Source organism: Strix aluco, chromosome Z (assembly GCF_031877795.1).
Source record: "Strix aluco isolate bStrAlu1 chromosome Z, bStrAlu1.hap1, whole genome shotgun sequence".
Lineage (NCBI taxonomy): Eukaryota > Metazoa > Chordata > Aves > Strigiformes > Strigidae > Strix > Strix aluco.
The window spans coordinates 20,284,260-20,298,744 of record NC_133971.1 but is presented as its reverse complement, the minus strand read 5'-3'; the positions used below and the strand labels follow the sequence as shown (position 1 = coordinate 20,298,744).

Below are 14,485 nucleotides of genomic sequence, written 5' to 3'. Positions count from 1 at the left end.
AAATAGTTCTTCAGTCTGGAGTCACAATCTACACAACAAGTGAACTGAATGTCACTGGATTCATTGGGGGTCTTCAAGCAGGAAGTCTGGACTATTTCTTATGTAGTGTAAAGTGTAAGAACAGATGGTACTACAGTCACTCCTATGCACGTGGCAGACAGGGAGCAGATACAGTCTTATTTTCATGGAGCAACATGAGCTGTTCCCAACTTGGAATCTGTCCTGCTGCAGGAACATAGGATCACACATTCCTGTCAAGGCTTATGAGAATCTTCAACAACAACTTTGTTACTTGATAATCCCTCAACCACAGAGTGAAGTATCTCTGTGACCATTTAACATTTAATCCTTCAGCCAAACTAATCTGAAACACTAACATTTACCTGGGGGAAAAAAAGAAACAAAAACAAACAAGCAGAAGCTGGCATTACTCTTGCTGTTAAACCAAGTCGATGTCAATACTCTGTTTCACAGATGTTCACAAAAAGCCCACTGCAACTACACTTGACAATAATGCTTAATTCCAAAGACATACTATGTGTGTTATTAACTTCTAACAACTTTTTAAGGGAAAACTATACATCTATTACACTTCTCAAACGATTTCCTAGAAACAAGATGCTATAGTCCAACTGTCTGTCTTGCTTCCCACAATAACCTTCTGAACCATCATCCAGCTTCAATGATGTTTGAGAGAGTAGTTCAAACCTCAAAATAAATACTGTCATCCAGAGTTCACAAAATTAGCAGCTGGATGGGAATGAAAACAAGCCTACTGACATCACTAAGGAAAAATCAAATCACTGAGTACATGTGGAATTGAAATAGAAAATTAGTAACAGTACATCCTGTCTTACCTTTTGAAAGATTTGACAGAACATAAGGAGAAGAATTTGGAGAATCGAGTGAGAATAGGTCAGAAACCAGGCTTCATTAGTTCATGAAATAGAATTTTAAGAATTATAAACACACCTGGCACGTACAGTTAAGTCTTCACCTCACCATGCCTGGACAATTCTGCATCACTACTCAGTTAGCAGTCTTCCTACAGTCATGCCAGATTGTTCAAGACATTTTTCACAAGCAAAATGCCATGTTGTCAGCAACACAAAGACGTTTTCATTACATCATAAGAGTAGTTGCCCTCTACCCAATGTAAGCAACCAGAAATACTCTGTTATTTGTTATTATGAGTATGATACAGGATAGGCTACAGAACCACTGTATGCATATATTCTAAAGTGGAATAATATTAACGCACGTTTGTGGTCTCTGATACTCATACAGGCTAACATGCAACACAGACTGATTTGTATCTGGCATCAACTCTGTAAGAGAGAGGTCTGTAGCACACATACCATAACCAGAAATCTCAAGTTAAATTGGGAAGGTTCTTAGCTTTTTATTAGTTTGGTTTTAAATGGTTTTGCTTTGTTCTACATTCTGCAGCCAGTCTCAGGACCAAGTACTAGAAATGAGCAGCTGAGACACGTGCAATATAGCTAATGCTTCCCTCTCTCGCAAAATAGGACTCGTGGGTGTCATGACGAGACAACAGCACGTGACTACTTCAAGTTGCCTTCTACACAGCACAAGCTCCTAAATTCAGAATACCAGCCTCTTAGTGTCATGTCTCCTTTAAAAAGGTCTGAAGGCAAAAAGACCTGATACAAATTGTTGGCATCACTCTAAAAGCTAAGAAAATATTTTTTTTTTCCTCACAGGCCTTACCATGGGAAATCAGCAAGATCAGATCATCCAAGTCTAAACATATCATCTCAGGTGATCTGAAGGCTCCCTGCTGATGAAAGCAGGTCCTGCTTACGTGCTAATAGCCATGTTCTTCTGGTTGTCCCTATGTGGCAGCACCAGTTCTACTCTGATTAGCCAGTTCAAGGTAGAAAAGCAGGCAAAAAATTGTCCTTCCCACTCCCCCGGCCTCTCTCAGAGAAAGGGAAGGGGATTGGCTTTTCAGTCACATTAAGTCTCCCAAGCAGAAGCAGCCCTAAGGCCAAACAGGAGGGAAACAGGACCAGCTCTTTGGGTAAGGAGCTAATAGATCAATTTGGGTGTGTGTGGTAAAATTTCACCCTAAACTCAACATCATCTGAGCCCTATTGGATGCCTGCTCCCAAGAGTAATTTGACTGACAAAGATCTACAAAAAACACATGCAGCATGAAACATTTCCTCTGCAGTTAAGGGTAAACAAGTTGGCTGGGTGGAACCTTCCCTATCATGTTTATTGGATTCTGTGATTGAGGCCTAAGGGTTCTTCACATCTGAGAGAAGAATTACAGTGATGTTTGCACTCTTCCCAGAAAGAAACACTGCTCAGCAGGAAAACCAAGTGAGTCTTTCTCCTGGAAACTAGTCTGGCATTTTGGTTTCTTATTTTACCACAAAAACACAAATTTTAACAAGACCAGCATTAGGAACCCTGGATCTCCTATCACTGTGGAGATGCTTTCATGACTGCTATTTTGTTGCCTGCCAAGATGACCTTTTTACAGACAGATGAACAATAATGCTAGTCTGACTGTTTATTACAATTGATTGCAAGCAGATGAGAACACTAGAGTCACAAAAATCTAACACAAAGAGTCTGACAGTGCAGCCAAATGGAAATTCCCTTGGAAAGCCAAACAGCCTTTGTAGGATATTCCACCTCTGTTTTTCTGGTAGGCTATGACCTCTACATTTTTACCATGGCAGACACTCCAATAAAGACCAATCTTTACTACTCATCCCTGCAAGTGTTCCTTCACTTGTACAGCCCTCAATAACATGAATGAGGTGAGATAGGTACTTTAAAAGCACTCAGGTGAGACTATGGATTTCCTGCTGGAATTGCTGGTCTGGTCCCTGGCTAAGAGAAGATGACCGTAATTTGTTAGAGTGGGCAGAATTCAGAAGCCCAACAAAGATGAAGCTGCCGCAGCCCCATGCCCCCAGGTCCAATCAGTAGTGAGGTTGAATGTGCATTCCCAGTAGGCACACACTCAAACACATGTACAGCACATATATATGCATAAACATGACCACAACACAGGCAGACGCACAGAGCAGTCACATGAATACCAATAGCTTCTTCCTGCTTCTCTCTCTTGCTGAGCAGGAAGAACTGAAGTAAGAGCTGAAAGAGAAAGTAATTCAGTGTCTCACCAAAAGATATATGTCGAAAATCCATGCATCAAATCTACCATAGCCTTCTTGATTCTCTGTCAAACACAAAACCATCATCCCCGCAATTTCATTCATAAAATAACTTCTCTGAAGATCTCTCGATGTGGGTAATTTATGACAATACCACAATATTACTACAGCATTAGCAAACCAAGAAGAATAACCATAGGAGCATTAATGTAGTAGTAGAGTCCTACTGTGTAACTGCTGAAGTCATGCTGTGGCTTGCTAAACAAACTGCTTATCCATAGTAATCACTCAGTTTGTCACGTTTTAACAGGTCCTCCCAAATATCAACAGGATTTACTTTTTCTAACAAAATACTTTAAAATCTCAAGAGCATCCAGGAGTTTCTTTTCTGCTTACACCAAACATTCCTGAGCTTCAACATCTTCCATATTATTTTTCAAATACCCCTGTAATTATGCAGGTTGAATTACATAAGGGCATGTCCCATGGCTTTCTAAACTGTACATTTCAGTGGCCAAATCACTTTGGTTCACGTATAGATTTAGCAATCCTTAAAGATTTCCACAAGGAAGCAAATCTGCCTGCTAAATGCCTTGTAACTTTTGCTTATCTTAATATTCAACCCAATCTTTCTTTTCAGTCACCAATGAATTCTCATATTGTGATTACAGGAACCAGTTAAAAGGGCTGTACTGCACTAGAGGAAACCATCAGTACCTAGCAACATGGCACTTTGCTAGTGCATACTCAGGAACCAACCAAGCACTTTAATTTTAAGGCATAGTGCTTAGGTAGCACTATCTCAGAACTGTCATCACAAAAAGCTGAGACTGTTTTGGGCACTTAAAATTAACATACTGGTGGCAGTCCTACTACAAGATGGCCCAAAGACTAGATATTCAGAGAAGTACACTGGCCAGGATCTGGGAGACACATTCCAGCATTACACTGGCTGGGGTAGTCCTGAAGACAAGACATTTTGCTACCAACACAAATAAATTCAGTCTCTTTGACAGCTGGTCTTCACAGAAGGAGGCTTCAGAACAGAAGTTTTCTTACTCTGAAATGTAAGGAATTCCTCTTTTTACATAAAAGCATGCTTTTCTTTACGGCTCTAAAAATGTATGCAATTCATCAAGTAATGAAGTAGAAGAAAGGTCTTCTGAGTTGCAAACTATCAGAGATTTTGGAAAAAAAGGCATCTGTTTTAAGAATTGTATATACTCCTTTTATTGCCACCATAGCGATAGCAACACATGGCCCTAGTAAGTCAATGCTTGTGTCAACAGTTTGCTAGTAAAATTTAAGCCACTCCCCAAACGAAACAATTTGTCCTACCAAAAAAGACAATTGTTTTTAAATCAATGAAATTACATCTTGCTTAGAGCACATATTTGCATATCTGTTATCTGGGGATGTGATTCTTTTTCACAGTCTTCGCCAACTTAAGCATAAAAGTAGACTTTCTCACCATAAAGCAAGACTGCCTATTCTAGTAAGAATATGAGAAGATGAAATGCCCTTACCAGATTCTAACCTGCTAATCTGTCCATGTCCTCTGACTAGCCAGATTGACTCACGTACTCTTTTTTCAGTTAAACACAGTCAAAGCAGAAATGAGCAAACCTTTGCAACTGTTTGAAACTGAAATAAACAGTAAATCCTTGGCAGGATCACAGTTGACAAAAACACAATTCCTACAAAATGAGTAATACTCAGCATGTCATACAGACGAAATAAATTTAGAGACACCAAAGAGAAGTATGTGAGCACAGACAAGACAACCAAGAAACTGTAAGCTCACAGATCTGCAAAAAAGCAAGAAAAAAACTGCTGACTACTTCATCAGCATGACCATCTTGGTTCAGAGAAGTTTACTGCGAGTTTGCGTTGCACTGGCATTGTACATCAAAATCTCACATCCAGTTTGTCTCTTCCAAGCAATGAAAGTGAACTACTACAACATGAACTTTCTGTGGACAATGGGTGGCTATTCTTCTCAAGAATGTCTCAGTGAAACAACTGATTTCAGATTCCCCATGGAGATTACCAAGGTCACACAGAAGAATGTCACAATGATCATCTATGAGTTCCTCCAACAGGTCTTCCAACTGTTTAGCAAAAATCTTCCTGTTGGTGCTTGGAATACAAGCAAGATTCAGAAATTCCAAAATGGAATTCACCAGCAAATTGAACAATTAGAAGTATGTTTGTCAGAAGAGCAATCAAAAGCAAGAAACAGCTTTCAAACATGCATCCTAAAAAGCACTACATTCAGCGTTAAAAAGTACTTCCAAAGAATCACCAATTTCCTAAAAGATAAGAAATACAGCCACTGTTCCTGGAAAGCAGTCCAAATGGAATTGAGAACATGCCTTATAATTTTTGACAGTCTTATGAAAAAACACACGTCGTAAAGAGGTAACAATCTTTTTGGGATTCTTTGTAAGAGTCTGATAATTTTCTCCTTTTTGATAGGTTTTTAATTTCCAAATTTTAATCATTTTCAAATTGATAACTGGGGCCTGTTTTTAAAAAGCATTCAGTGCTTTAAGTTAAACATGTAGAGTGAATGGGGCACTTGGTATCACTGCTTCTGTAGAAGGTAAGCTCTTTAAAAAACAAGTGGATATTGCTCCTCTGTATTCTCTCTTTGCACTATAAAAAAGTTTTGCAGTATTTCTACAGAATATGTCAATTGTTTTAGGACCTGAAACTCTTGCATTGACACTGCATAGATTTTATTTTTGCATTACTTCACTAATGCAGAAAAAAGTACAAGATGCAGACATGCATAAGGAAGACAGACCTTCCTGAAGTCCTATATGCTACAAAGATCTTAATTTACAAAGCAGATGAAAGTTTAACATGACTTGGACTTCTTTAAACTCAGAAATAATGATGGCTAGACCTTCTGAGCTAGAAAAGTCAATTCCCAGCTTTGATCCTTATTTTGCAAGTAAACATCTCTATATCCTGTGGGAACATAAACCCCATCTTTACTGCATATTCAGTAACTACAGCGTATTCAGTAACTACAGCATAATCAGTAACTACAGCATGGGTTTTTTAGGATATGCTAGTTCACAACGCTATAAAAAATATGTATCTGTTCTATCTGCTTTGAGTTCATAAGCAGACAAGATTAATCTGAAAATATTTACTATATGGACACAGATACAAACAAATTTCTTCTCTCTCCCCCCTTTCTTTCCCTCATACAGGCAGACCCAAGCAGTGCTTTAAGTCATCATCTTCATCAGTTTAACTGCTACTTAAGAGACCTTGAATATCCTGGGTCTCACTGCCATTCATTATATATTAGAAGATCAGATGAGTTCTTCCCACCTCAGATTTCTAAGAATTCATTGATTCCTAAAATATGTTCATCATAAATGAAATGTGTTGAATGGGAATGTAAGAGGAAAAGAGTTAAAATATTTATGTGAGTATATGAAACTGGTGAAGAAAAAGGGAATACTCTGAAGAGAAAAAATGCAATGTGCTGTTACCATTACCTGAGAACATAATCTCAACATTTTGCCTGAGAATTTGAGGGCTGGACAGCAACTTTAGTCCCATGTCTTTCCTTTATTTAAATGGAATATATATCTCAAAATCCCTTCCCACTTCGGGGGAAAAAAAAAAAAAAGGAAAACTAATTCTGCATGTAGCCATCTTAATGGAATGCAATTATTATTCCTGATCTCAGGAGTGCAATAACAGGATACTTACAACTGTTTAATTTTAGGCATCTAAATTAGACACTGAGCTAAGGAGATCAGGCCCATCCAGTTCACTCTCATGTGCTTCTATTTTACAGAAACAGGGGAGGAAAGAATGGGTTTCAGACTCCTGAATATAAATCTACTTCCAATCACAGTCATAAGAGCACAGTTAACATTGTATAGGGAGCATAAGATCAGTTTGGCACATAGTTAATGTTAAATTCACAATAACCTCATTAATCAATCTCTGGAATCGCTGTTTTGTTAATTTAAACACTCTGCAACTATGTTGACACCATAGTGACATTTGACAGCAGCAAAATATGTTCAAGCACATTAAATTATTTTTTTTTTAATTTACTGCTTTTAATGTATGGTTACTGTGGGGAATTAACAGAGCTCAATTTTGTATACCCAACTTAAGAAAGTTGCTGAACTGAAGCCCATGAACTTGAGGTTTCCCTATGCATAAAGCATTGTGCAAGATGATGTCAAGTTGTATCTATGTACCTATTATCTATGCTGATCATACTTCTCTTTGCTCAAATCTGCACTTGGATTTCAGTCTCTGAAAAGCCAAGAGTCAGCACAGACTTTAGCAGATATGACTGGACACAACCTTACACATCCTACTAGATTCCATCAATTCTTCATGGGATCACAGCGTATTTTGGTTAGGTAATGACAGCACCATGAGCAAAAGCCCATCCCTGGACAGTGTGTGGAACCATTTGCTTCCTTCATCTGCTCTTCTGGGGAGGTACTTCCATGAATCTAAGGCAGATATGCCTATCAACTCATGCATGCTGTACTGTAAATTGTTCTTCCATTTCAAGATGCAGGGGTTTTTTTGAAAGAGGGAGATGGAGAGGTTTTAAAGCCATACACTTATTAGGCAATAATTTGGGGTATCCAGGTGAGCTTAACTGACTGGTGTCAGCAAAGCATTTAGAAGGAACAGGTGTTTAAGAACTGCCTATGCTAGCTTTCTGCAAAAAATCTTTGCTTTTACAAGTTAAAGTAAATTGTATCTTATAGAAGAAAAAATAAGTTACTGTAGACAATATTATTTTCACATTTCCCATCTGGAATTCAGTGTTAACCCTCAAAGAGGATATATTTGCAACTTTTTATTCCTGTCGAAAGAGCTGCACTGTCTGAGACTGAATATGGTCTTCTACTATTTGAAGTCAAGGAACCTTAAATCTTGACCTTTTCCCTTACAGGACGTGGTGGGTTGACCCTGGCTGGACACCAGGTGCCCACCAAAGCTGCTCTATCACTCCCCTCCTCAACTGTACAGGGGAGAGAGAATATAACAAAAGGTGCATGGGTCAAGATAAGGAGAGGGAGAGATCACTCACCAATTACTATCATGGGCAAAGCAAACTCAGCTCAGGAAAAGTAACTTAATTTATTGCCAATGAAATCAGAGTAGGATAATGAGAAATAAAACAAATCCTAAAACACCTTCCCCCGATCCCTCCATTCTTAACAGGCTTAACTTGACCCCCTCCTCCCCAGTGGCACAGCGGGGCAGGAGATGGAGGTTGTGCTTAGTCCATCACCCATTGTCTCTGCTGCTCTTTCCTCCTCAGGGGGAGGACTCCTCACACTCTTCCCCTGCTCCAGCATGGGGTCCCTCCCACAGGAGACAGTCCTCCATCAACTTCTCCAAGGTGGGTCCTTCCCACAGGCTGCAGTTCTTCATGAACTGCCCCAGCGTGGGTCCCTTCCCCGGGGTGCAGTCCCTCAGGAACAGACTGCTCCAGCCTGGGTCCCCCACGGGGTCACAAGTCCTGCCAGCAAACCTGCTCCAGCGTGGGCTCCTCTCTCCATGGGGCCACAGGTCCTGCCAGGAGCCTGCTCCAGCACGGGCTTCCCACGGGGGTCACAGCCTCCTTCGGGCACATCCCCCTGCTCTGGGCTGGGCTCCTCCCCGGGCTGCAGGTGGAGATCTGCTCCACCATGGACCTCCATGGGTGCAGGGCACAGCTGCCTCACCATGGGTGGCACCACGGGCTGTGGGGGAATCTCTGCTCCTGGAGCACCTCCTCCCCCTCCTTCTGCACTGACCTTGGTGTCTGCAGAGTTGTTGCTCTCACATATTCTCACTCCTATCTCCCAGCTGCAGTTGCCCTTGCACAGTTTTCTTCCCCCTTCTTAAATATGTTATCCCAGAGGTGCTACCACCATCACTGATGGGCTTGGCCTTGGCCAGCAACGGGTCCGTCATGTAGTCGGCTGGCATTGGCTCTGTCAGACACAGGGGAAGCTTCTAGCAGCTTCTCACAGAAGCTGCTCCTGCAGACCTCTCACTACCAAAACCTTGCCATGCAAACCCAATACACAGGAGTACTTAGAAATTAAGTACTGCACCATTCTATGAAAAATTCTAGATTACTTCATTACGTGTAATTTTTACAATTAAACTTTTTGTAACTTCTGTAATTATTTATGATTAGTGTAACTGGAGACTCAAAGAAACAAAACCATGTCCGTTTGTTCAAGCTTTTTTAGATTGTTGTTTTTGATACCACTGTGGATACACACCACTTCAATGTCTACCTTATCAAGCACTCTATTATGTCAGTGGGTACTTCCATACAAGAACAAGGGGAAAAAAGACACTAAAATGAGAAAGTAAAAATGGTGTTTTAAGACTCTTAGACTTAGTATGGAGATTCAAAGTCACTTAAAATTTCTTTTAGGAAAAAAATTGACTATGTTTCAAGATCCTCTAACTGGACAGTTTCTCAACTATTTTTCTGGGTAAAAAAAGAAGTGGAAGTCCATATTTTTCAGGGAAGTGCTATCTGAAATGTTCACTGCTAGCATTTGTACCATGTTGTACTGGTCAGTGAAAGCTTGGATCACTTTGAAATATAGACAGTTGTGAGATGGAGAAGACAAATTCCAGTTCTCCCCAAGATTTAGAGCTGGGGTAAGGAATGCATGACCAAAAGGTGAGAAATAAAACAGAACTTCGTTTCTTACAGACCTCATCCACACTTCTTTGGTTTCAGCACACTGAGAATACCACCCAGTCAAGGGCTGGTGTCAGGCCTCTCCAAGCTGTTTTTTAAATGCCTGTTCAGCACATCCTCCAGTCCCCGATTTAGCGACTGCACTCATCTGTCTGCTAGCATTTGTTTTAAAACTTCAGAGCTGCATAATTATGATAGAAATAATTTCATTTTTTGTACCCCCAAGTGGTAGTAAGTGTAAAATTACAAAAACAAAAATCCCAAACCAATGAATACTACAGTGGAAAAAGACTTGTTTTTAAAAGAGGAGGGGTCCTCTATTATCAAGCACCTGGACATACTGCACATTTCTAGCCACAGAGTTTGCTACGGTTTTTCTGGATGAAAAATCTGCATCTTTTGATAGCATGAGGGTATGTTCAATCTTCACACAAAAATAGAAAATCCGTTTTTTCTGATTGTATTGGTGTGGTAAGGAAACACCCTCAACAGCAAAAGCGGCAGATATTTTAAATTAAATCTGAACACAGATTTCCTAGATCAAGCAGATCTTGGAAAGCATTGACTGAAGAGCTCCCTGCTCTTAAAAAAAGTGTGTTCCCATGAAGTTATTTGATTAGCCTAAGTCCCTTTTTATCTTTTTGGGGTAAATCAAACTAAAGTTACGGTTCACAAGGTTCAATTTTACACCCTCTCTTCCTCCCTCTCCCACTTTTCAATCCCATATTTTTGTCCTGCTCCAACATTTGTTGCATCTTTTCCTGGGCTCACCAGACCAACGGGAAATTATCCAAACAAAACAAACAAACAAAATCCATACTTTTGTTCCAAGGTAAAGATTTAAAGTAAAGCAGGGAAGAACACCCACTGCATATGAGAACCGGCACAAAAGAGAAAGGGGAGCGCAGCAGCAAGACTGCATAACAACCACAGCAGAACAGTGAGCAAAACCTCCTCTTCTGTTGTTATCTGGTCCAAATTCCTTTAAAAGAGCCTCTCAGTTAGTCTGTGTACATACAACTAACTAATAGATCTTCAGCCATACCTGCAGTTCATTCGTAATCCTTTTTCCTTTAATATACTAATCTGCTAATTACCCATCACCAAAGAAGCTTACTGCAGTAGTAAGCTAGTAATTTCTCTGGAAGCAAATTTAATTGTACAGTAGTTAGCATTAAGATTCCGGTTATATCTTACTTATTTCAGCTTTCTGTCTCCATCTTACCTGCACAGGCAAAAGTCCCTGGCTCAGAAGAGGCTCACAAGACTCCTATCTGTCAAAAGTACTCCTGAAGCATCTAATCCTCAGATATTATCCTAATACAGAAAAATTAAAATAACATTGAGTTTTGTCTATAAACCATTCCATCTGAGATGTCAGTTTGCTTGACTCATGATAAAGACTGGGTATTAAACGAAGAACAGCACCACGTTTTTCCTGTAACATTTTTAAACAATTGCTATTCCAAATAGCTCTGCGATTCATGTTCCCAGGGCACCTGGCCCTCTCTGATTCTCTTAGTTTCTGTTCCAGAATGCAAGTACCTTCCTCAGAGATCTCAAACGATGCTGAGTACTTTGCTGGCAGTTGATAAAGAAACATTTATTGTGAGAGAAATATCAGCAAAGGAGATGAAGTGATTTGGTCCAGTCCCAAATTTCACATCACTCACTAATGTGCTCTAAGCAGCACCCACTACTACACCAACACCGCAGCAAACAGCATTACATCATCGTTGCAAACTGCCTGATGCCAAACAACATCACGCTATTCTCCATCCATCTCGTTTTGCTCTTCAGCACTTTCTGGAACTCAGTATTGCTTGACCATACCATATCTACCTGTGTTCCTCTTCTTTCTGCCCACCCCCCTCTCCTTGAGATGTGCATACTCTCTGTTACAAAAGAACAGTTTCCTCGTTTTCTTCTGCCAGGAACACTCTTTTCTCTACCCCACAGAGCTGGGAAGCAAAGCTGTCACAAATGTTGGTCCACTCAGAAGAGTCTACAAATCTTAGAATAACATGCTTTGCTGTGGTGGAAAAGGGGGAAACAGGGTCTCCATCTAACTACTGCAGAGCATCTGGCCCACAAACTCTCCAGTCTGAGAACGTCCAGAAGATTTTCTCATGAGTATCCTTCATTACATACAAATTATACCTGTGTGTAAAAACACAACTAAATGGCTTGGAGAACAGAAACAATCCTGTTGTCTATATAAGAAATCACTGCAATCTAAGCAGGGGTGGGAAGGATCCTTAACCACCTTTTATCCCTCTGATAATAATACAGGTAACCTGTTCTTGCTCTAACTTGGTTTAGGACACACCCCTGCACCCCAATCAGAACATTTTGTTTATGAGAGCTGCCCACAACCAGCCACAGAGCACATTGATCTCACCATCAAGTGGGAGCAAGAAGGCCCCCTACATCTTCAAATGTCAGCTGGCAGCAGGCTTGCCAGAAAACTGACAGATGATCTGCAGGGTCAATCAGCTGCAAAGCAGGACTCTCCAGGAGCCCCTGTCAAGCAGAACCACCCTGTGCTTGCATTGCAGCTGTTCTCTTTTAAGCCAACAGTGGGTACCTCTAGGGTTCGCTGGTCCTCCCACTGGCTATTACTCGTTTCTCCATAACAAGCCCTGGGTCAGACTCTGAGAGGCTAGCTGTCAGGCTGTCACACTGTGATGCTGCAGACACAGAGATTTCAAATCCTGTGTTCCACTAGTGAACAAGGAGTTTAACACAAACTGGTTTTCATTGAGCGACCTTGCAAACTAAAAAGATAAATCTGTCACCCTGTGCCTGTCACTCCACAACTAAAAAACCTCACAGATCAGCTGCACTGCAGGTTTCTTGAGACACTAACTTCATCCCCAGCACCAGAAGAACTGCAGCAAAATTGTCGTTTTTAAACGGGTTGTGCCTCAGCGTTTGCCATGACAGAAGACAAACTCCCAGCCTGCGGTTCTGAGGCTCCCATTGCTTTGCTGAACGCGGGTATAACAGGGCCCGCAAGCAGGGCTCTGGATCTCACCTCCCCGCATCGGAGTACAGTGCAGACAGACAGCAGGACGAGTGGGCTGGGAGGGGGACACGATTAAATAAATAGAGGGGGGAAAAGACCATCCAAACCCAAGCCTGACGGCTGCTGCCTCCTCCCTTCTCTCTTTAATCTGTGCGCACCCTCTCCCGGTGCCTGACACGGCGGGCGCCGGGAGCCCCCCGCGCCCTGCCCTGGTGCCGCTTCCAGGCATCCACCCTGCGGCAACAGGTCTAAGAACGAGCAGCTCCCTGAGCGAGACCGAGCAAACCCTTGGAGCGCTGGAGGAAAGCACGCAGCGACCTACCTTTCGGAGACAGGGTAAGGGGGGGCGGGGTGGGAACAAATAAATAAAAGCCCTTAGGAAAATGCACCTTCCCACGGGCTCCGGGCCAGTCGGCTGGTGTGCCTACACAGTGTCCGTGGCCAGGGAGCCAAGAGCCCCTCACAGGGACCGTCCCGTCCTCTCACACGGCGCCCACCTGCCGTTTCGGCCAGGACAGGGGGCCGGTTCCGCCCCCCCCCCCGCCCCGGCACCTTCCGAGGGAGGAGGCCCCAGGCAGCAGGTCACGACGGCCGTGGGGGAGCGGGAGATCCTCGCCAGTGGGGGCGGGCACCGGCTGAGCCCCCGCGTTTGGACAGCGTGGGCCGCCCCCTCCACGGGGTTGGGAGAAGCGCCTCCATTTGGGCTGAGCGGGATGGGGAGTGGGCGGGCGGGCGGAGCGCTGGGAGCGCGTCCCACTCGGCGGCCCGCTCACGGCGGGAAGTTTGTGGGGCAGCGGGACCGACCTCTCCCCTCACAGGAACCGAGCCGACTCGCCGCCGCCGCCCCGTCTTACCTCCACCCCTCCGGGTGCCGCCGCCCTCCCAGGTGCCTTCCTCGCCGGACAGCCAGGGAAGGAACGCGCCAGCCCCGGCGGCGGCAAGGCGCTACCAGCCGCCCGCCCCCCCGCCGGCCCCGGGCTCCCGCCGCGCGGCCCCACACGCTCGGCGCGGCCCTCGGCGGAGGCCGCCCCCTGGCGGGCGCGGAGCGTCCAGCGGCGGGAGCGGCCGAAATGGCGGCGCTGCCCTCCCGCCTGCCCGGCTCCTGCGCCGCGGCGGCGGCAGCGGCGCCCGCCCTCAGGGGAGCCCCGCGCCTGGCTCGGGGGCGGGGGCGCAGGCCCGGCAGCTCCCACCCCGCGCCTCAGCTCCGGGGGCGCCCCGAGGCCTCCCAGCCCACGCCACGCAGCCCCCTCCCCTGCGCCCCGTCTGAGGGGCAGCCCCTTTCCCCACTGCTGCCGGGAGGAGGCCTAACCTTACGCCGTCCTTAGCAGAGCTTAGTGGAAAACTTAGATCGGTTTAGGCAACTAATGCTGAACTTTGACCTGTCATGGAGCCTGTAACTAGCAGCAGGAGAATCTCAACCACCACGACCTTCTTTCACAGGGCTCCTCATAGACACATGGCTCAGGAGGAGTTTGCCCTCCCCAGTGCTATCACTTTACCACATCAGCATTGACCAAAGACCTCAGTCCCTTCCAAGTCTGCCCTGTTTAAGTTAACGAGAAAGTAAAGTTTAAAGTTTGCATCCCT

At 43.8% G+C, this 14,485-nt stretch overlaps 1 protein-coding gene across 7 annotated transcripts in view; it reads right to left on the bottom strand.

The window, feature by feature from the left end:
• The window catches only part of MOB3B (MOB kinase activator 3B), a 103,546-nt gene extending 89,702 nt beyond the window's left edge, over positions 1-13,844 (bottom strand). For all 7 annotated transcript variants that reach the window (XR_012621578.1, XR_012621579.1, XR_012621577.1 and 4 more), the window contains exon 1: positions 13,753-13,844. The gene's annotated coding sequence lies outside the window, so the exon portion shown is untranslated. The remainder of the gene's footprint in view (positions 1-13,752) is intronic.
• Positions 13,845-14,485: the final 641 nt, after the last annotated feature.